Source organism: Trichosurus vulpecula, chromosome 7, assembly GCF_011100635.1.
Source record: "Trichosurus vulpecula isolate mTriVul1 chromosome 7, mTriVul1.pri, whole genome shotgun sequence".
In the NCBI taxonomy this organism is placed as follows: domain Eukaryota; kingdom Metazoa; phylum Chordata; class Mammalia; order Diprotodontia; family Phalangeridae; genus Trichosurus; species Trichosurus vulpecula.
Window position 1 is genome coordinate 269,662,135 of NC_050579.1, and position 24,110 is coordinate 269,686,244.

At 41.4% G+C, this 24,110-nt stretch overlaps 1 pseudogene; it reads right to left on the reverse strand.

Annotated features, from left to right (window-relative positions):
• Positions 1-1,599: 1,599 nt before the first annotated feature.
• Positions 1,600-24,110, reverse strand: part of LOC118858018 — a 128,188-nt pseudogene continuing 105,677 nt past the window's right edge.

Here is a 24,110-nt window from a genome sequence, read left to right on the forward strand (position 1 = left end):
TATAGCACCCGGTTCAGGGTCAAAGGGTGTTACAACATTCAACTCAAACCCACAAGACCTAAAAGCTTCTGGCATCACAAACATGCAACTCAAACGCATGTAAACTAGGCTTTCCCTTAAGCTAAGCTAGTCATCAAAGACTCCTGATTTAATCAAAGAAACAAAGGCCAGATTCATCAAGGGCACTTGAGTAAATAAGTGCTCCAAAAGAGAAAACAGTAAAAAAAAAAAAAAGTCCCACATTAATTACTGATATGCCCTTACTGCTGGTTGTGTCCTTGCAAAGTGAGACAGGCAGGGGCAGAGCCAAGATGACAGAGTAAAGGCAGGAACTTGCCTGAGCTCTGCCCCAAACCCCTCCAAAGACCTTAAATAATGCCCTAAAACAAAGCCTGGAGTTGCAGAATCCGAAAAGGACAGGGTGAAACAATTTTCCAGCCCAAGACAAATTTAAATGTTTGGCAGGAAAGGTGCACAGATCAGGCCCCAGCAAACGAGGAGCAGGTTTTGGGAGTGAATTAATCAGCAGCTGCAGCACCTGCTTCCAGAGCTCTCAGCCTACAGATGGTAAGGGGGGTCAAACAACTAGTCAGAAGGAGATCACAGGGGTCTCTTTGCTGGCACTGGAGGCAGGCCTCTGTTGCTTTGCCCATCCTTAGATTCAGGAGTAAACACACCACTCTTTAGATCATAGCACCTTGAAAACACGCAGTTCCCTAGAAATATCTCTGCAAACAGCTGCACAAAACCTCCAAAGCTTGGGACAGTGTGCTCTCTGCCCTGGAAGCAGAGCCTCACTTTAGCAAAGAGTTACAAATCAAGAAACAGGCTGGGAAAATGAGCAAACCACAGAAAATATTCTGACCATAGAAAGTTACTATGGTGACAACAAGGAAGATCAAAATACACACTCAAAAGAAGACAGCAAAGTCAAAATTCCTGCATCCAAAGCCTCCAAGAAAAATATAGCCATGGAAGAGCTCAAAAAGGATTTTAAAAATCAAGTAAGAGAGGTAGAGAAAAAATTGGGAAGAGAAGTGAGAGTAATGCAAAAAAAATCATGAAAAAGGAGTCAACAGCTTGGTAAAGGAGGCACCAAAAAAACCCACAGAAGGAAATGATACCTTGGAAAACAGAATGGGTCAAATAGTAAAAGAGGTCTAAAAAATTAATGAGGAGAAGAATACCTTGAAAAGCAGAATTGGCCAAATGATAGATATACAAAAATTCACTGAATAAAGTGAGACAGGCAGAAAGAAAGAAGGCAGGGGTGAGAGGCCTTAGATAACAGGGTGAGGGCACAAATGATGTTTCCCTGGGGTTTGGCCAATAGAGTACAGCGATGACCACAGAGGTCAATGCTGAGGAGGGAAGCCAGCAGTCAAGTGGGAAAAAATTAGAGACTTGAATATCCTTCTTTTCTTTCTCAGTTCCGCACAGGGGAATTTTCTCAAGCTGAAAAAAGAAAGACAGATTAAGGGGGACCCCCAAAGTCACCTCTGGCCTCAAGCTTCTTATCATTCTGAAAAGCCTGCCTCACCACCCATCCAATCCTCACCCCCACCCACCCACACATCCACCCTCTTTGTTTAACCCCCTTTATTCCAGCCCCTCTCCAGCTCCATGTCCCCCAGTCTCAACTTTGCCTACAAGAGAGATATCTGACTCTTGTGCACTGTCACTCTCTGGGGACAAAGGGGGGAAACAACCCAGTTAGGGACATATTTTACAAAACCAGGATATGGGAGTGAAAGGGGACACTGAGGAAAGGCTACTGGGATAAGCCTCTCCTCTGACCACATTTCTCATATCCCAAAGATTGGCCCCTTCTTTCAACCCTTCACTTACCTGCAGTCTGAACATAGTTCCCGCCTGTTCCACCTGGAAAAGAAAAAAATCCAGCAAAGAATCCAGGAGAGGAGACCATACTAAGGCCCCAGAAGTTCACTGATTTGTCTTGGAGACACAACAAATTATTATGACTACCCCAACCTCTACTCCAGTCTTTCTGGACTCTAGACATATACTGGAAAGAAGAGAGAAAAGAGGCCCCACAAATGGGCACCTCCCAACTTCAGGTCCTGCATCAATGGGTCTCCAAGTCTGGTCTACAACCTCCATCTGGGAGACACCCAGTTCCTTTGGCAGAAGTCCCCATATTCATTTCTGATCTGAGTCTGAAGCAGTTTCCCAACTCAGCAGACTGTTAAACCATGGCAAGGTATCATCCAGAAAGTATATTCATCTATTATTAGGGTCTATGTAACATTCTATTAGATGGAAGACAGAGGACTTGGGACAGAAAGCCAAGCTGCCAGTTCAGGGGAAGCCAGAATCTCCACTGTGCCTGCTGCCTGATGTGACCCCATTCCAGTCTTCCCTACCTGAATTCCTGTTCCTGATCCTCCAGATCACAACTCCAGCAATGACAGCAGTGAGGAGGAGGAGGAGGAGGAAAACAGCAATGCCCCCCACAATGAGCCTGATGGATGAAGACTGTGGCTCTAAAATGGAAAAGGGAAATGAAAGGCCCTAATCCCTCTCTGGTCTGAGATTCACTAGCCCTTTCCCCAACTCCCCGCCCCCCAGTAACTCCTCATCCCTCTACTTTTTTGGGGAGGTGGGGAGTGGCCTTTTCCCCAGACCCTGCTCATTGTCCTTACACCATTTCAGGGTGAGGGGCTCAGACAGTCCCTCGTGCTGAACTCGGCAGGTATATTTCCCTTCCTGGCCCGAGATGATCCCCACAGCTGCCCACTTGTGGAAGGTTCCGTCTCCTGCAGGTCTGGTCTCAATGAACTCCGTGTCCTGGAGCTGTTTTTCCCCATCCCTCAGCCAAGTCAGAGAGATCTCCGAAGGGTAAAAGTCTTGGGCCCGGCACCGCAGGGTCACCTCCCCATTGGGGGCAGTGTGACGGCTCACTTGGGCAGTTGGGGGGTCTGGGGGCAAAGGTCAGAGTCATTTCCAGGGTTTCCTTTTTCCCCTCCCCTCCACGGACACAAAGACAGACTGGGCGATGGGAAACAACCCACCATCTGGGCTCTGGGGTCCCTGAGGTCGGGAACCCGGGGCTGAAGCTTGTAGGGGTGGTAGAACAGGGCCGGTCAGGGGTCTTGAGAGCCTCGCACACTCAGGCGGAGCTTGGTGGTACCTGCCCTCTTCAGAGCCTCCTTCCCGATCTCCAGATACTTGTGCAGCCACAGCACGCACGTCTCCTCCGGATAGACTTTCTCTCCTTCCATGAAGCTCCTCTCCGCCTCCCACTTGTGCTTGGTGTTCACAGCCTCGGGCACCGCCGCCGTCCACGTGTAGGTCTCCGTGTCCAGGGCGATGTGGTCGTGCCCGTCGTAGGCATATTGGTCAAAGCCGCGCTCGAAGATGAGGTTGGGGGAAACCTTGCAGCCACACAGGCGCTGGAACAGGTGGACCCCTGCCCCACCCCCAGCCCAGGGGTCAGCGCAGTCAGACTTTCCTTAGCAGGTGGTGATTCGTGCCCCACTCGCGACCCCGGATGCCTCCCTCCCTGTCCACAGTGGAACCCGCAGGTGACCACGGGACGGGTCCAGACCCGGCCTCTCCTCCTCCCCACTCTGGTCCGTGGACGTGATTTGTGCCCCGGTTCCCACGTCACTCACCGCCCTCGCTCTGGTTGTAGTAACGGCGCAGAGTCTGCAGGCCCACTCGGTAATTCTGTGCTGCCGCTCTGGACAGCCGCGTCTCCACCTCCCAGAAGTCCTGGTCCATCTTGTCCATCCACGGCGCCCGCGGCTCCGCCCTCTGACTCGCGCTGTCACTGTCGAAGCGCACGAACTGCTGATCGTCCACATAGCCCACGGACATGAACCGCGGCTTCCCGAGCTCGGGCTCGTACACCACGGTGTCGAAATACCTCAGGGAGTGAGAGCCTGAGACATTGGGACTTGGACCTGTACTCAGGGCACTAACCGCCTACCCCCGACCCCGGCGGCCCTGCGTTTTCGACCTTGACCCGGTCCCGCCCGGGGTGTGTCCCCGGACTCTAACCCCCCACCCCAGCCTGGAGATGACTCCCCACGCCCTGACAGTGCGCCCCGGAGGGCTGTAGTAATTCTCATGGCTATAGCGCTTTGAGATCAGCAAAACGCCTTTGCTGACAACCCAGGCAGGTCCTAGTGCCCCTTTGCCTAGACATTGCCCCCTCTTTCCCCGCCCCCACCTCTAGTCAGGTCCTGGGTCTCTCATACTTCTCATGCTAAACTCCCTACCAGTGTCCTTACCTGCCCTCAGCCTCATCCCATACTCTCTCTCGCCCCTCTCTGAAGCTCTTTAATAAAGCCACTCCGAGTTCTGTATCCTCGCCCTTGAATGCCGAGGGCTTCCACACAGCTCTGTTCCTTCTTAAAGGCCCCAGGACTGTCGCACCTATTCTCTCTTCTGGCACCTCAATGCCCCATGTCCTCACACCCACCTACCAATCCACTCTCACACACCCAAACCAAGGCACCAACATAAATACCCCGCCTTCTCTCCTCACTCCCCCGCCCCGGACAAAGCCCAGCTAAGGGATGGCAGGCTACTTGGTCCCCAAGTCACACACAGATTTACTCATTCCTTTCACCACCACCTTGACTTCACCTAAGATTAAAGAGGCTAGCGTTGGAAGAGCTCTCTGTGGCAAAACCCCATGCTTTGTCTAGTCTCCAAAAACCTTTTAATACTATTCTCTACTTACCTGCCCAAGTCTCTGTCAGGATCGGGGTACACAACAAAAAGAGAGAGCGCATATAACGTTCCATAGTCAACAGGCAAATGGAGCACAAGATCACGGAAACCAATTTATACTGGATTTATAGAGGAAAGAATCCTTAATTTCTGATTGGCCTCACAGAGTCTCTGCCACCCAATAGAAAATGTAAGACAAAAAACGTCATTGGTGAATGGGCATGCACAGGCTAAGAGACCAAAACTGAAGCTGACAGAGGAAATCCTCAGCTTTATAGATTTTTCATCTTTCTATGTTATTCACAGAGCAACCTCTAATTCTATGTAGTGCCAGAGTCTTCCTCCCTCCCATCATCACTCCAGGAACACACAGTTCTTGTGCTTCCAGCTTGAACCAAAGAAAAATAAGGTCCCAGCCTCCAACCCTCCTTTGCTGGCTTTCCAACCTCCAGCCCTCCTCAACGTAACCTTCCCTCCCGCCACTCCCCCCTCCCCCCCCCCCACCCCAGAAGTTAAAAAGAAAATTTTCCCACACAAAATTGAGGGTTGTCTGAGCACTGAAGAAATCTGGAAACTGATTTGTGGAGTGGTTTATTGCCACCTCCATTCTAATGACATACATCTCAGGTGTGACTCAGGCTAGTCTGGTAACTTCCTTAGGCTTTGTAAACAACCAAGCAAGGGACCCAAGAATAAAGAGTAAATCAGAGTCTAGTAAATGGAATTTGGAATCAGAATAGAAGACTTTGTCTCACTGTAAAAGGGACACAGTGAATACAGTCCAGTGCCTAGAATCATGAAGATCTGAATTCAAATCCAGACCTCAGACATTTACTAGCTGTATGACCTTGGTCAAGTCACTTAACCCTGTTTGCCTCAGTTTCCTCATCTGAAAGATGAGCTGGAGGAGGAAATGGCAAACCACTCCAATTTCTTTGGTACAAAAACCCCAAATGGAGTAAAAATGAGTCAGACACAACTCAATAACAATAAATTGAAAGAGCTTAATTATTAAAATGGGGAGGAGGACTATTTCAGCATAAGGTTGGTTCTGAACTGCCTGAAATATGAAGGTGAGAACTCTTAGTATCCTTTTCTTCAGAAACAAAGAATCTGGGCACATTTGGTAGGACTTTCCCACTTTCTTGTCTCATCACCCCAGCAAGGAAACCGTTAAACTCCAGATTTTATGGAGAGCATAGTTAAGGCTGGAGAGGACCTTAGAGATAATTTCCTTTATTTTACAGATTAGGAAACTAAAGACCAACGATATTAAGAGATTTTTCTAAGGTCATAAAGATGGAAGTAGCAAAAATGAGATTTGAATCTACATTCTATCATTCCAAATTCAAGCCTTTTTCCACAACACCATGCTGATCTAGAGACCGCCCTGAATGAGCCTCTTCTGGTGAAGGATACGTTAACCCAGCAAATCATATTGAAGTTAGCACTATGTGGAAAGTCAATGAAAGAGATGAATAATTCAGTTTCTTATCATTTTCTGCTATCAGACTATTCAGACCAAGTCCTATCCCATCTTTCTTCTTTTGATCCCAACAGAGCTTAAAAAATTTTCTCCTAAAAAAACCCCAAACTTTATCATCTTCCATTGTGTTTCTGTTCTCCATAGCACAACTGTCTAGTACATCAGTTTTCTAGGAAAAAATGTAGACAAGTCCTTAGATTTTTTCCATTCTTTCAGTAACATCTCCCCTGTGAAAGATTAGGATGAAGTTTTCTCAGCCCTTCTCTCCCTCAGTTGCTAACAATATCCTCTCTCAGAATCTTCCATGTTCTCTTCTTCCTCCCACCACCCTAGACTCCTCTAAGCAGTAGTTCTGCAAGACCCTGTCTTGGTCAGACCACATCTGGAGCATTAGGTTCAGTCTGGAGCACCACATTTTAGAAAAGGTATGGACAATGTGTCCAGTAGACAAGGACCAGAACGAATGAGCATTGCAGAGATGCTGATTTTACCTCCATATAAGGAAATCTTCCTACAGGTTAGGTCTATCTATATGATTCAGATACGAACAGTGCCATAAGGGTTTAGTTGCTTGTCCAGTGCTTTGTGAAGCCCCTAGTATATTCTGTAACCTGAAGGTACCCTACAGTCCTTCCCCTTTATCTTGAATTGTACCAGAAGAATTTCTTTTGTCCCCCTTATCCTATGTTCCCCAGGTCCTTTAATTTTTAAACTGTATTCTCCTGCCCTGTCCTTAAATTCCTAAACCATAAAGAATTCCCTTTGTCTCCCTCATCTTATGTCATCCTGTCCTGTCTTTAATCTTTAACCTCCACAAAAACCGCTAAAACTGCATCATCATTCTGAAACCTCTATATAAGCATAACTCCCCCAAATATCAGTCTCACTTATTTATCTTGCTAAAGAGGCCTGTGATGCTTTTTCACGTAAAATAAAAAGCTCCCAATGGCTACAGAGAAGGTCTAAGTGAATTCTTTCACACCGAAACCAGCTCTCCCAACTCTAAACCTCATCATATAAGTGCAATGTAATAGCTTCCCCCTCCTTGGAGGTCCTCAAGCAGAGACTAGACAACCACATGGTTAATATGGAGGAGGGATTGTTGTTCAGATAAGATCTGGAGTAAATATCTAAGGCACCTTAGAGATTTTGAGTTCTCAGCCCAACCACCAGCATGCATTCCTGCAAGTAGTTTAAGAGCTCCTAAGTTAGACTCAGAAGAGCTAGGCATAAACTTTAGCTTGCCACTCATTACTTTGTTGTTTTACTTTGGACAGCTCCCTTCACTTCTACAGCCCTCAAGTTCCTCAAAAATAAAATAAAAGGATTGGACAAAATGCTTTTCAAGCTTTATATAATGATTCTGCTTTTTAATTTTAAAACGTGCTCTTTTTCAAGTATAAAACAATCAAATCACGTAATTATCTTAGTTGATCACATTCAATAAAATTAAGAATTTATTATTCATTTTATAACAACACAATAAAGTAAAATAATATACAAATATTCAATGTGTTAAATTCACTGACAAAATTCACAGTTATAGCTTATAAGAGTAATTACTTAATAGTGGCAACATAGCAAAGAGGGGACATAGAGAGCCAGCTTCAGAATGAGGAAAGCCTGTGTTCAAATCCTGCTTCTGATTCATACTGATGAGTTTAATATTCCCTTGCCCTCACCTTACCCCATGTGACCCAGGTCTAGTCACTTATTTTATCACTGCCACTAGACTCAAAAGGAAAGAATGAGGTGGGTGACTTTGCACACTTAAATCTAATTCATTTGTAAGTCACGACATCTCATTCTTGATGTCATGGTCCTTTTTGAGAACTAAGGACAAACAACAACTTGTGTGTAAGTAGCTGCCCAACTGCAGGGGACCCAGCCGGACAGTTTTAGTTGGGCAACACATCTCCTTCCTTCCTTTCTTTCTTCCTTCTTTCCTTCCTTTTTTCCTTCTCTCCCTCCCTCCTCTCCTCCTCTCCCTCTGTCCACATAGGGAATCATACCATTACCTGTAGGTGCTCTGCCCAAAGGAAACCTAGCAAGATATCTTGGGGTCTATGGGCTAGATTTCTTTTTTTATGGACCATACCTTAAACCCAAATTACTCTGGCTCTCATTGACTGGCCAACAGTAGGTCCCAGCCCAAGTCTTACTTGGTCATTGACTTTAAAGCAGCAAAGGAGCATTAAGAATTATAGGCTGTCCAAAAAGAGAAAATGACAAATGTTGAGGAGCTGCAGGTAAACGGGCATATTAACGCACTTCTGGTGAGGTTGTGAATTGACACCGTCATTCTGGAATGCAGTTTGTGACTATGCCTCAAAAGTTATTATATTATGTGTGCCCTTTTACCCAGCAGGAGCACTTCTAGGTCTCTACCCCAAAGAGATCAAAGAAAGAGGAAAAGATCTAACAGATATATATATGCATATATATGTAATATTATATTTACAAATATATATTTTAATTATAATGCTTTTTTGTAATGACAAAGACCTGGAAACTAAAGGAGTATGCTCCAGTTCAAGACCAAGTTTTAGTATATAAATGATGATGGTTTCAGAGAAACCAGGGAAGCCTTATATGAATTGATGCAGAGTGAAATAAGCATAACCAGGAGAACAATTTGTACAATAACAGCATTGTAAAAAATAAACAATTTTGAAAGCCTTATGAATTTTGATAAACACAATGACCAACCCTGATTCCAGAGGACCAGTGATGGAGAACGCTGCCCACCTCAGATGATGGACTAAATATTCAGAATGAGACACATCTTTGGAATCTCAAATGTGGGAATTTTTTTTGCTTGACTTGTGTCTATTTATTACAAGGGTTTTGGTTTTCTTTTTTGTTCAGGGTGAGGGGTAGAAAATGAGTGAGGGGAGGTGAGAGGAAGGAAAAATAAATTCTTGATAATCAAAATAAGTTTTATTGTAAAATTCTAATTTAAAAATAATTTAATTTTTAAAAGACTTAAAGTCTATCACACATTTAGAAAGGGGTTACGAAAATAACACAACATGGCCTTGCAAGGTGCAAGAATCCCAGAATGTACAACAAAGAAGCTCTGGGAGGCTTTATGAGGGTGATTATGCTATGCTTGTAGAGCTTTCTAAGAAAAAGAGATACATAGACATCTGTACTGAATACCTTCTCCATCTTGAGAGAGAGATAAATGCTTCATATCTTAATAAGCCACGTAGTGAGGGACAGAAAGAATCAATACAATAAGAACGGCTGCATTGCCTGGGCCCCTCTAACCCTGGTTCCCCACACTGGGCTGCTAGTGAGCATTTAACTCACTCCTCTAGATGTGTAGCACAAACGCTACCTGGTGGTATTTTGCTGTACCTGGGGAACTCTCCAGTCTTTACTCTTCTGGCAATAAGCCAGAGGGAGGAATTGGGAGGACATTATCCTATAGAAATAACTCAGAGTTGTGAACAGCTTACTTTGGGCACAGAGGCAACTGGGGGTTAACTGTGTGACTTGCTTAGGGTCACAGAGTTAATAATTGTCAATTGTCTGAGGCTGAATTAGAACTCAGGTCCTCCTGATTCCAGGGCCAGTGCTCTATTCACTTCACTACCTAGCTTCCCTGAACAGCTTACTTTTAAGCAAGCTTAAAGGACCCACAATAATTTTTAGATGCTTTGCTCCTTGATCTGTCCTCATAATCTGTCACTTTTTTCTGCCCTGGATTTTTTTAATATTTATTTATTTATTTTTAGTTTTTTAACATTCACTTCCATAAGATTTCGAGTTGTGAGTTTTCTCCCCCATTCTCTCCTCCCCCCTCACCAATATGGGGCACAATCTAACATAGGCTTTACTTATACATTCATATTCAACATATTTTCATGCTAGTCATGATTTAAAAAAGAATTAGAACTAATAGGAGGAACTGAGAGAAAGAAGAAACAAAGCAAAACAGCAATAGAAAAGGAGAGCAAATAGTATGCTTCCCATCTGCATTCATACTCCAAAGTTCTTTCTCTGGATATGGATAGCATTTTCCACCATGAGTCCTTTGGAGTTGTCTGAGATCCTTGCATTGCTGAAAAGGGCTGAGTCTGTCAAGGTCATTCATTGCACACTGTGGCTGTTCCTGTGTACAATGTTCTTCTGGTTCTGCTCATTTCACTCTGCATCAGTTCATATAAGTCTTTCCAGGTTTTTCCAAAGTCAGTCTGCTCATCATTTCTTATAGCACAGCAGTATTCCATTACATTCATATACCACAACTTGTTCAGCCATTCCCCTATTGATGGACATCCCCTCAATTTCCAATTCTTTGCCACCACAAAAAGAGCTGCTATAAATATTTTTGTACATGTGAGTCCTTTTCCTATTTTAATGATCTCTTTGGGATGCAAACTTAGAAGTGGTTTTGCTCAAAAGGGCATGTATAATTTTATAGCCCTGTGGGCATAGTTCCAAATTGCTCTCCAGAATGGTTGGATCAATTCACAACTCCACCAACAATGTATTAGTGTTCCAATTTTCCCACCTCTTCTCCAACATTTACCATTTTCCTGTTTTGTAATGTTAGCCAATCTGATAGGTGTGATGTGGCACCTCAGAGTTGTTTTGATTTACATTTCTCTAATCAATAGTGATTTAGGGCATTTTTTCATATGACTAGAGATAACTTTAATTTCTTCCTCTGAAAACTGCCTGTTCATATCCTTTGACCACTTATCAATTGAGAATGATTTGTATTCTTATAAATTCAACTCAGTTCTCTATGCGTTTTAGAAATGAGGCCTTTATCAGAAACACTGGCTGTAAAAATTCTTTCCCAGCTTTCTGCTTCCCTTCTAATCTTGGTTGCATTGGCTTTGTTTGTGCAAAAATTTTTCAATTTAATGTAATCAAAATCATCCATTTTGCATTTCATAATATTCTCTATCTCTTATTTGGTCATAAATTCTTTCCTTCACCATAGATCTGACAGGTAAACTATTCCTTACTCTCCTAGTTTGCTTATAGTATCAGCCTTTATATTTATTTTGACTTTATCTTGGTATAGGGTGTAAGATGTTGGTCTATGCCTAGTTTCTGCCATACTATTTTCTAGTTTTCCCAGCAGTTTTTGTCAAATAGTGAGTTCTTATTCCAAAAACTGGAGTCTTTGGGATTATCAAATAGTAGATTGCTATAGTCATTAACTGTTGTGTCTTGCATACCTAACCTATTCTATTGATCCACCACTCTATTTCTTAGCCAATACCAAGTAATTTTGATGATTGCTGCTTTATAAGACAATTTAAGATCTGGTACAGCTAGGTCACCTTCCCTTGCATTTCTTTTCGTTAATTACCTTGATATGCTGGATCTTTTGTTCTTCCAGATGAATTTTGTTATTTTTTCTAGCTCTATAAAATAATTTTTGGTAGTTTGATTGGTATGGCACTGAATAAGTAATTTAATTTAGGTAGAATTGTCATTTTTGTTATATTAGCTCAGCCTACCCATGAGCAACTGAAATTTTTCCAGTTGTTTAGATCTGACTTTATTTGTGTGAAAAGTGTTTTGTAATCTTGTTCACATAGCTCCTGGGTTTGTTTGGGTTTTTTTTGGCAGGTAGACTCCCAAATATTTTATAATGTCTGCAGTAACTAAATGGCATTTCTCTTTCTAGCTCTTGCTGTTGGGCTTTGTTAGTAATATATAGAAAGGCCAATGATTTCTGTGGGTTTATTTTATATCCTGCAACTTTGCAAATGTTGTTTATTATTTCAAGTAATTTTTTACTTGATTCTCTAAGTATAGCATCACATCAGAGTGATAGCTTTGTTTCTACTTTGCCTATTCTAATTCCTTCAATTTCTTTTTCTTTTCTTGTTGCTAAAGCTGTTTCTAGTACGATCTTGAATAACAGTGCTGATGATGGACATCCTTGCTTCACCTCCAATCTTACCGGAGATGCTTCTAGCTAATCCCCATTACATGTAATGCTTGCTGATGGTTTTAGATAGATGCTACCTATTTTAAGGAAGACTGCACATATTCCTATGCTCTCTAGTGTTTTTAATAGGAATGGACGTTATACTTTGTCTAATGCTTTTTCTGCATCTATTGAGATAAACATATAATTTCTGTTAGTTTTGTTGTTGATACGGTCAATTATGCTGATAGTTTTCTTAATATTGAACCATCCCTGCATTCCTGGTATGAATCCTTCCTGGACATAGTATATTATCCTTGAGATAAGTTGTTATAATCTCTTTGCTAATATCCCATTTAAAATTTTTGCATCTATATTCAGTAGGGAAATTGGCCTATCATTTTCTTTCTCTGTTTTGGCTTTCCCAAACTAGGAATCGGCGCCATATTTGTGTCACACAAAGTATTTGACAGGATTCCTTCTTCACCTATTTCCCCAAATAGTTTACATAGTATTGTTTACATAGAATTGTTCTTTAAATGTTTGATAGAATTCATTTGTAAATCCATCTGGCCCTTGGAGATTTTTTCTTAGGGAGTTCATTGATGGCTTGTTCGATTCCTTTTTCTGAAATGAGGTTATTTAAGTATTTTATTTCCTCTTCCATTAATCTGGCCAATTTCTATTTTCATAAATATTCATCAATTTTGCTAAGATTGTCAAATTTATTAGCATACAGTTGTGCAAAATAGTTCTTAATTATTGTTTTGATTTCCTCTTCATTGATGGTGAATTCATCTTTTCATTTTTGATACTGGTAATTTGGTTTTCTTCTTTCTTTTTTTTTAATCAAATTAACCAAAGGTTTATCTATTTTATTGGGTTTTTCATAAAACCAACACTTAGTGTAATTTATTAGTTCAATAGTTTTCTTAATTTCAATTTTATTAGTCTCTTCTTTGGTTTTCAGAATTTCTAATTTGGTATTTAATTGGGAATTTTTAATTTGTTCTTTTCCTAGCTTTTTTAGTTGAATGCCCAATTCATTGATCTCTTCTTTCTGAATTTTATTCATGTAAGCATTTAGAGATATAAAACTTCCCCTAAGAACCACTTTCACTGCATCCCATAAGTTTTAGCATGTTGTCTCATTATTGTCATTCTCTTGGATTAAGTTATTGATTGTTTCTATGATTTGTTATTTCATCCATTCATTATGTAGGATTAGGTTATTTACTTTCCAATTAATTTTTAGCCTATCTTTCCATGGCCCTTTATTTCATGTAATTTTTATTGCATCATGATCTAAAAAGGATACATTTAATATTTCTGCCTTTCTGCATTGGATTGTGAGGTTTTATGCCCTAATACATGGTCAATTTTTGTTTAGATGCCATCTACCACTGAGAAAAATGTATATCCCTTTCTATCCCCATTCAATTTTCTCCAGAGGTCAACCATATCTAACTTTTCTAAAATTCTATTCATCTCCTTATTTCCTGTTTATTTTGTGGTTAGATTTATCTGGTTCTGAGAGGGGGAGGTTGAGGTCCTCCACAACTATAGTTTTGTTATTTATTTCCTCCTGCAACTGACTTAATTTCTCCTCTAAGAATTTGGATGCTATGCCACTTGATGCATATATGTTTAGTAATGATATTACTTCATTGTCTATGGTACCATTTAGCAGGATGTGGTTTCCTTCTCTATCTCTTTTTTCTCTTCTTTTAAACATAATTCTATTTCTCTCATAAATTTGTCCAGTGGTTTTTATTGCATCTTGGGAAATATCTAGCTTTTTTGGTTGTCACCACTGCTTTTCCAGTTAATTTTTTCTTATTCTGGGTACATCAGCTCCTCCTCCTTCTCCTCCTCCTCCTCCTTCCTGAATTCCTGTCAGCTTTGGCTTTTCCAGTAGCTGCTACTCCAGACTTGTGCCAACAAGCCTTGCAACCCAGCTCCTTTTAACTCATAATATTTTCCCATTATGTTAGACCTGTTGGTTCACATTTTCTCATTTTTATTGCTGCTTTGATGAGAATTTTGTGGCATTGGATGGACTCTCTTGTAACTTGTCATTGTGCCATTTTCCTGGAAGCCTCAATTATTCAGATCCTTCAAACTGAGGAAGATTCCCAAAGAATTGAAAAGTTCCGAGTATTTTTCCACCACCGTGCCAAATAAATAAAGGTAATGAAGAAAACAAAAGTAACTATCAGCAGCCCATCAGCCTGTTGTCCCATCTTTGCAAAAATCATTATAGGAATATTCTCTGCACACTTAGAAGGAAGATTCTATTAAAAACTGAGAAATGGCAGAACTTTGCAAAATACTTTCAAAGCTCACATCTTGGGTCAGGTAACTGACTCAGAAGTAAAGCATATGAGATTCCATGATATCTACTGCTAATAATTGTTTTAAAAACATTTGACTCAGTAGAACTAAATGTGTCTTTTAAGGTTCTTATCAAACACATTATCTCCCTCTATATGTTAAAAAGATAGAAAATTCTTTGGTAGATACAATGGAGAAATTTTCCATGAAGTGCAGAACCCTGCCATGGAATGAAATATGAAATAGAAACATGTTTCTATAGTCATATGAAGTAGACATGAATGAAGTTTTAGACATCATTTATACCAATCCTTTTACAGGGAAGTAAACTGATCCTCAGTAAGTAAGTTCACAGTAAATAAGAATGCCAGGATTGGAACCCTGATCATTGTGTTTCAGATGTCACTTATGTCCCACTGCACCAATCTGCCAGAAGCATAGAGCATGTTGTGCTTGTGCCTTTAATGCAAACAAAAGCATAATCCTCTCCGGATGGCAGGATTCTCCATTTCCTCCCATTCCATATGACATCACGTCAATTATATCAACACTATAGAGCCTCTGAAGAGAAATCTATGGCAATATCAAAAAGATTGATCTATCTATGAAAACTATCAATGAAAAAGCAAAATGGAGAAAACCTCCCTATTCCCTTGACTCTGGATGGCACGCACCTTAAGGGGTACTTTGCTCATCCAGGCTGTCTGAATGAGAAATAGACAATGAGCTGGATCCAGAATAGCATAGGAGGAAAAGAGTAGGCTGTATTTCATCTGGGATTTTGTGTGATGCTTTCAGTAATTGCAAATTGCCTACCTCAAAGTCTATTTCTACTGATGACACATATGCCTGTGTCAGAGAACACCACAATCTAGCTGCAGGAAAAAGCCAAAATTACAATTAAAGCAAAATAAAAAGGCATAATTTGGCATAAATAGCACACAGTGGGTTACCAACAACTTGCCCAGAAGAAGTGGCATGAAATCCATCATTAGGTGTATATATAGACTAGAAAGGATATGGCCAGTCATGTAGTGAGAATGAGAAACAACATGTGGATGGACATTAGCAAGATATTATGAGAACCACAGATAGATTTATGGAAAGACAAACAAGTATCAAGGAAGAAAAATCCCCTTCTTAGCCACTAACTCACTATTAGTGACCTGTTTAACATGGGCTAAACTTGTGTTCATCACCTGTAAAAGTAAGAAGGTTGGATTAAATCATGTCTTCCCTTTCCTTTCAGAAATCTCTCTTATCACTGGAATATGGGTATTCATTTAGGAAATGAGAAATGCCATGATTTGCCTGCTTCTATCTCAAATCTAGAAGGTGCTTGCCCATTACTTAACTTCAATCAAAGCATCTTGCGGGAACAACAATTTTTGGTATACGTACATAAAGGCAGGTTGCCCCTCCTGACAAGTTGGATGGAGAGCAAGGAAGAGTGGCTTCATGAAAAGAGATCACCAAAGCTTGTCATTTTGACCTTCACAACAGTTCTGCTACATGTCCTCTTCACCACACTCACACAAAGGTCACCCTGGTGGGTCTCCCTGTCTCAAGTCTCTCCTCACTCCAGTCCATCCTCCACTCAGCTGCCAAACTGATCTTCCTAAAATAAAGGTCTGACTATATCACATACCCAGCCCACCATTCAATAAATTGGAGGGTCTCCCTGTCACCTCCAGAATTAAGTGCAAAATCCTGTTTGGTCTTTAAAAGTCTTTGTGACCCAGCTGCTTCCAATCTTTTCAGTCTTCTTACACTCCACTTACTTTTAGATGGAGGGACACTGGACATTTGGCTGTTCTTCCCACAGCACTCTATCTCTCAACTCTATCTCCTCACTTCTGTTCTCAGCCTTCCTTAGCTTCCTTCCAGATGTAGCTCAAATCCCATTTTCTGCTAAAGACCTTTCCTGACCCCACCCATCCATTGCCTGTGCCTTCCTTCTGAGATCACCTTCCATTTGCCCCCTATATATCTTCTATGCGCATCGTTGATTGCATGCTGTTCTTTCCATTAATTAGATTGTGAGCTCCTTGAGGGCAGGGACTACTTTTGCCTTCCTTTGTATCCCCACCTCTTAGCACAGTGCCTGGCACTTGAGGCACTTGATAATTGATTGTTGACTGACTGGATTTACAATTTGTTTTAACAATCCAGCTAGCAGCTTCTGTGGGGGTGTAGGATCCACCCACAGCCAGCACCCAGGAAGCTGCCAGCATGCCGGGAAAGCACAGGTTTTTTTGATCTGCTTAACCAAGGAAAGCAAGGTGAAGGGGTTGACAAGCTTACTTTAATCCACCATACAGACAGCATTCAGTTAGTTCAGGGGAGCATACAGACAGCGTTCAGTTAGTTCAGGGGAAAAAGACCAGCACCCTGAACTTCAGAACAAAATACAAACAAATTACAAATATCAACAGACAGACCCAATACAATTCATAGTTACCAACATCTAGGTTCAGCCCGGGAGCTCGGAACAAGGGCTGGCCCAGAGTCACCCTCGCCACCGCTGCTGCTCCAACAGAAGAAAAGGATCTTCAAGAGAGTTTTTGACATCATCAAGTGTCGCCTGAATGACCAGGGTTCTTGAGTTGGCCCCTCCCCTTAGGACCCTGGGAGGTTCACATCCACGTGGATTAGGTTAACACCCAATAGGGCACGGCTCTGAGTTAACACCTCCCCTTAGCCAGCCCCATGAATCGTCACAAAGAGGCAGACTTAAACTCACATGGTCTAAAAGCCTCTGCTGTCCCAGACATACAAACTAGGCCCTCCCTGGAGTTAGCCCTACCTTGGGCCCCACCAAGGTTCCACACCTAACAGGGCTCTGGGCCTGGGGCCCAGCACCCAGCAAGGCTCAACGAGATAAACTGAGTCACTCAAAGAAAACAAAGGCCATTCTGCCTACACAATTCAAGGACCTAGGTTAGAAATCAAGCTCTGATTCCTATTAACTGTGTGACCTTGGCAAGTCATGGAAAACTTCTTAGCTTTAGTTTCTGCATCTGTAAAACAAGGGAGCTGAACTGGAGGATCTCTAAGGTCCCTTCCATTTCCAAATCTTATCGCCCTATAAGTTGTTATATATACACACAGAGGCAATGAGTGTTTCAGGCGGCACCTGGCTGGAGGGGTGGCAGGGAGGAGGTGACTGGAATAGTCAGAATACTCAGGCTGCTGTATCTAATAGAACCACAAGGTGGCGCTCTATCTTGAGCTAACGGCTCATGCACCTACAACTCGACCTATCAATCCCGGCCCTGAGACAATGTCCTTGGTTACTCCAGTCCCTTGATGTCTACCCCTCATCTCTATAACTCTCTAGTTGCCTCCAATGTTAAGGTCTTCAAATTTTAATGTTTTCTTCATACTTTATAACTTTGTAGCTCACTGTCCTCATCTCACTTGGTTCCCACATCTCTTTACCTTTCTTATTGTGATGCCAAAGAATTACTCACTAAGAGATCCAATGCATTTTTTACTACTGTGAAAAGGAAAAGACTACTAGCTGATCAGATGATCAGATTTCCACGTGGACAGCAGCCCCCCTGGTTAAAATAGGCCTTTTTTCCTTCTACATACACCCTCTCTTCTGTACCTGTTTTTTTTTTTGCAGACACAGAAAGACTTTTACGGGAGGGGGCACTTCTTCAACAAAAGTCAAGTCCTTCAGGTCAGATTTCAAAGTCTCCTGGTGAAATGAGCAATCATCTCATTGACATTATCTTCTGCTCCCTAGCTGTCAGTCAATCAACAGCCACCTACTCTGTGCCAGGCACTGTCCTAAGCACTGGGGATATGAAGAATAACACAGACTGTTCCTGCTTTCAAAGACCTTACAGTTTAATGTCTCAAATCGCTACGTGAAATTCCTGGGAAGCCCCTTGGTGAGTTCTGCCTTGTTTCTACACTACATGCTATCCCTGCAGGCTTCTCCCTCCAATGCTACTCCAAATAGTCAAGTGGCTTCTGGGCATCTTCTCCTGGCAGCAGCACCTTCCCCTGCTTCCTTCCTCCCAATACCCAAGAGAAGGGAGAATGTCTGAAGGGCACCTGGTGCAAGCTCAAGCTCAAATCCAAGCTGAAACACAGAGCACTCCTTTCTGCCCTTTTAAAAAGGGGCCTCCACGTTGTCAAAGGGCACCTGTTTGACCTCTAAGAACCCCTTTTACTAGAGTCCTGAGTCTTTTACCTCCACCTTTTGTCTTCAGCAGAACCTGGAGATATCAACATGCAGAGGTAACCAAATGCCCCCCTGTACAGTAGGAGGCTGAGACAGCAGGTGCTGCATTCCTTTGAACTTAACTGATATTTCTTCAGAGCATTGCCAGGGAGTTAGGTGAGCAGGCCAGGTGAACAGGGACTTCATTTCTGATGCAGGCACTAACCCATGGACTCATAGTCACTAAACTGAGGTGACTCTGGGCTCACTTACCATGGTCCCCTAGAACTATTCTCTCTCCACTGATCTCTGGGGGTAAGCCCCTTTTCTCATCCTTGGTACCCGGGGATGATATTTTTCATAGAACATGCTTGACCATAGGCATAACCAGGAGCTGGAGAAGGAAATGTCAAACCACTCCAGTATTTTTGCCAAGAAAATTCTGGATAAGGTCATGAAGAGTCAGAAATGGCTGAAACAACTGAACAGTGAAAACCCTTCCCTCATCTATTCTTTCTAGCCTCGTCTTCCTGGCTTGGTGTGGATACGGTCATAGTGGTAATTTTGTCTAGAAAGGTATAAATCTTCCATTTTCACTATTAATTCTGAGGGAAAAATTAAGAAGAGGAGAAGTTTAGGGGAAAGGAACGAGAGGCAGAAAAATCTCAAGGTTCAGGAAATAGGTCTAGAAGACCAACTTCCCAAGAACTCTTCTTTATTATCAGTTTAAATATTCAAGGTGCTACGATTCCTCATAGCAAAGGATATGTGGTATGAGAAAAAGTTTGATAACCAATGTTGCAAGTGAACATTAAGCTATTAACAACTACTCATTGGGCCTGGCCATTTATTAGTACCAAAGTCATCATCTAACCCACATCTCTTCATCTTGATCAGAAGAAAAGAATCGGAAAATTTCTCAAATGATTCAATAATCAAGTTTCTCAGTTTTGTTCTCTTTAGTCATAAAATATATATGTATAAATTAAGGGAGATGCCCATCATGCCTTAGTTCTGAAATCTCTCGCAAGGTTTACAATCTTTTTGGTGCCCTTGAAATTATGTTTCTTTACATTCATGTCTCCGTTTTTAAGAAATAGAAGCTCTTTCTCTGCCTCTTTAAAACACTAATCTGTTTCCATACAAGTAAGACATTATTCCACATTATTAACAAAGAGATCCAATTCCCCCAATTTTTTGCAGGGGGGAAGGCAGGGTAATTGGGGTTCAGTGACTTGCCCAAGGTCACACAGCTAGTAAGCATGTCAAGTGTCTGAGCCTGCATTTGAACTCAGGTCCTTCTGACTCCAGGGCCGGTGCTCTACTCACTGCACCACCTAGCTGCCCCAATACCCCAAATTTTTAACAGAGATCATTTCACTGCAAAACTGTCCCAATCCCATTTGAAAGTTGTCTTTACCCATAAATATTAGCAGCGCATATTGAAACCAAGTTTTTTTCTGTTTGCATTAGGTATCTAAATGTTCATCTATAACAGAGACATCTTACAGACGTTGTCATTTCTTACTTTACACAAAACATGTTTTTGTGTCCTTTTCATAATAAACTGCGCCTTATGAATTTTACCAAAAAGGACTTCAGAGAGGCAATGTACTTTGTAAAAAATTCTACCCATAAACCCAGGATCCACAGCACCCCCCCAACACATAAAGTGTCTGTGTGGGAGAATAGGCATAAACTTACAAAGTATATCCAAGACGTTGTTGAGTAAGAAATACATAATGGGGGACAATTCATGACTCTGGAGCGTGCATCTCAATGTCCTTGGTGTCTTTCAGGAAGTCTTCATGACAATTCACTGATGAATTAAGCCACTTCTCTCTTGGCTACTGTTTCAAACTCTTCTTCTTGGCTGTTGAAGCAGTGTTAAATTCCTTCAGCAAAACATAATCCTTAACCTGGGAAATGCAGGGGGAGTTTTCCAGAAAGATCCCTTGACCAGGCTCTGAGTGGTTTCCAAATCCCACACAATGGATGACAAACATAAAGGTAGAGCCTTTAGCTTTCAATCAGCTCTGCCAGACTGCAAAGCATTCCCTTCCATTAGCTCTTCCAAGCAGCAAAGATTTTCTTCGGTATGTTCTTTAAAGCAGAAGGGGGCAGTGCATGTTCTGAGGGCTTGCTGTGACTCAGTTCTGCACTCATTTCTTAGGCCCAGCTTTGAGGACTTTTCCCAGATTCCCTCAGAAAACTGGGCTCACCCTCAAAGATCTTGTCTTGACCAATTCCATGGCTCTAAAATAGGGTCTTGTATGAAATGACTCAAGTTTATCTTATGATAAAAAGTCAAATTCTATATTCCTGTGCATCAAAACACAAATAGGTGACATTCAATTGTCCTATACACTCCAAACACTTCAGAGTTTCTTGTCAATCTTAAAGTCCCAATATTAGTCCATAAAACAAATGCTTGAAAAACAGATACTTCAGCCATCTTTAATCTTATTGACTTTTCTCTGAGAGACTGCCTTTTCAGTGTCTTTCTCACAGATGTCCCTACTTCATCCGCTTTCCCTCAGCAAAACTGTGCACAAATTAAAGGGGTACCGCCTTATATATGAATTGATACATGCAAGATAACTGCAGAGTACAGTAGATGAGAAGTCACCTTGGAAGAGTAGGCACTAACAAATCAAATAGATATGGTTTGTCACCTAAGGGTGAGGAAAGTGCCAGCCTTGATTTTAGGTCTTATCTCCTTGTAAGGAAGATTCTACATTGTGTAGAAGCTCTGTAGAGACAAGGTTTCCTTCTGATAAAGGAATCTGGAGGAGTTTTTGCCTTTTGCTTTTCTTTATTGCCTTCGAGTTGGGGGAAGGCCATTTCAAGTATCAAGATATTTGTTAAACACCCAACAAACAGTAATCTTTTACGATATTTGCAAACTGTTCTTTGTCCATTAAGTCTGCATAATTCTGTATCTGGGGACAGTTGTGACTTTTGCCTGTGCATACAAGATTGTGAGATTTGTGCCATGATGACTATTTTGAGACTTTTTACTATAGGGAAACCTGAAGCAAGTGACTAGGCAAGCTTGTGCCTCTCAAAGACGCAAGAGAACTGTTATGAATGGGGAATATGGGCAAGGTGCTCAAAATACACCTCAGCTAATTTACTGAGAATGGCAAGTTTTTAAAAATGGAAGTGAGGAGGATTACAGGGACCAACAAAACCTGTAAGATAGATAGATAGATAGATAGATAGATAGATAGATAGATAGATAGATAGATAGATAGACAGCAGTTCTGTCTTATATAGCTCCTCTCCCCATTTGAACTTTCTTCGTGAAAGTAAAATAAACTTTTTATTGAGCATTGATTTACTTTTAAATGATTTTTTATTTTTCCTCTATTGCATGTAAAAAACAATTTTTAACATTTGGGGTTATTTTTCAAGTTTTGATTTCCAAATTCTATCCTTTCCTCCCCTCTCCCTTCCCCCAAGATGGTAAGCAAACTGTTATAGGTTATAGATGTGCAATCATGTAAAACATTTCCATATTAGTCATTTTGTGCAAAAAGATTTGTGAAAGGTGGAAGGAAGCAAGCAAGGAAGGAAGGAAGCAAGGGAGGGAGGAAGGAAGGAAGCAAGGGAGGAAGGCAGGAAGCAAAAAAGGAAGGAAGGAAAAAGAAAGAAATGGAAAAATAGTATTCTTCACTCTGTATTTAGACATTATTATTTTCTCTAAAGACAGATACCATTTTTCATCATGAGTCCTTTGGGATTGTCTTGTATTATTGTATTGTTGACAATAGCCTAATCATTCACAATTCTTCATCATTCAATACTGCTGTTACTATCTACAATGTTCTCCTGGTTCTGCTCACTTCACTTTTTATCAGTTCATGTAAGTCTTTTGAGGTTTTTCTAAAATGATCCTGCTTTTCTTATAGGACAATAATATTATATTGCAATCATATACCACAACTTATTTATCCATTCCCCAATTGATGGGTATCCCCCCAATTTCCAATTCTTAGCTACCACAAAAAGATCTGCTATAAATATTTTTATACAAATAGGACCCCTCTGTCTTTTTTTATCTTTTTAAGATACAGACCTAGCAGCTGGATCAAAGGATATGCACAATTTTGTAGCCCTTTGGGTATGGCTCCAAATTATTCTCTAGAATGGTTGAATCAGTTCACAACTCCACCAACAGTGGATTAGTGTCCCAATTTTCCCACATCCCCTACAACATTAATCATTTTCCCTTTTAGTCATATTAGCCAATCTGATAGGTGTAAAGTGGTATCTCAGAATTGCTTTAATTTGCATTTCTCTAATCAATAGTGATTTAGAGCATTTTATATGACTATGTATAGCTCGGATCTCTTCATCTTAAAAGTGCCTGTTCTGTTTACATTCCTACATGGAAAGATGATGTGTTTGATTCATGAGACCTCAGTATTAGGGTAGCTGAAGGGAATATTCATATATATATATATATATATATATATGTTTATGTATATATATGTATATGTGAGTGTGTATGTATGTATATATGTATGTGTATATATATAGAGAGTGTGTATATATATATATACAGAGAGAGAGAGAGAGAGAGAGAGACAGAGAGAGAGAGAGAGACAGAGAGAGAGAGAGAGAGAGAGAGAGAGAGAGAGAAAGAGAGAGAGAGAGAGAGAGAGAGAGAAAGAGTGGGCACAGGGTGAGTTGAAGATGAAGGGAAGATATCTAAAAGAAATAAAATAAAATTAAGGGATGAGAGAGGAATATATTGAGAGAGGGAGATAGGGAGAGATAGAATAGGGTAAATTATCTTGCATAAAAGTGGCAAGAAAAAGCAGTTCTGTAGGAAGGGAAGAGAAGTCAGGTGAGGGGGAATGAGTGAATCTTGCTCTCATCAGATTTGACTTGAGGAGGGAATACCATACATACTCAGTTGGGTAACTTACCCTGCAAGAAAAAAGGAGGAAGAAGAAGATTTTAAAAAAGGGTGGGATCATAGAAGGGAGGGAAGATGGGGGTGGAGGTAATCAAAAACAAACACTTTCGAAAGGGGACATGGCCAAGGGAGAAAATTCAATAAAGGGGGATAGGTTAGGAAGGAGCAAAATATAGTGAGTCTTTCACAACATGAATATTGTGGAAGCATTATACATAATGATACGCATGTGGCCTATGTTGAATTGCTTGACTTCTTAGGGAGGGTGGGTGGGACAGGAAGAGGGGAGAGAATTTGGAACTCAAAGTTTCAAAAACAGATGTTCAAAAACAAACAAAAAAAAAGTTTTTGGCATGCAACCAGAAAATAAGATACACAGGCAATGGGGAGTAGAAATTTATCTTGCCCTACAAGAAAGAAAGGGAAAAGGGGATGGGGGGGGAGTGGGGTGACAGAAGGGAAGGCTGACCGGGGAACAGGGCAACCAGAATATATGCCTTCTTGGAGTGGGGGGGAGGGTAGAAATGGGGAGAAAATTTGTAATTCAAACTCTCGTGAAAATCAATGCTGAAAACTAAATATA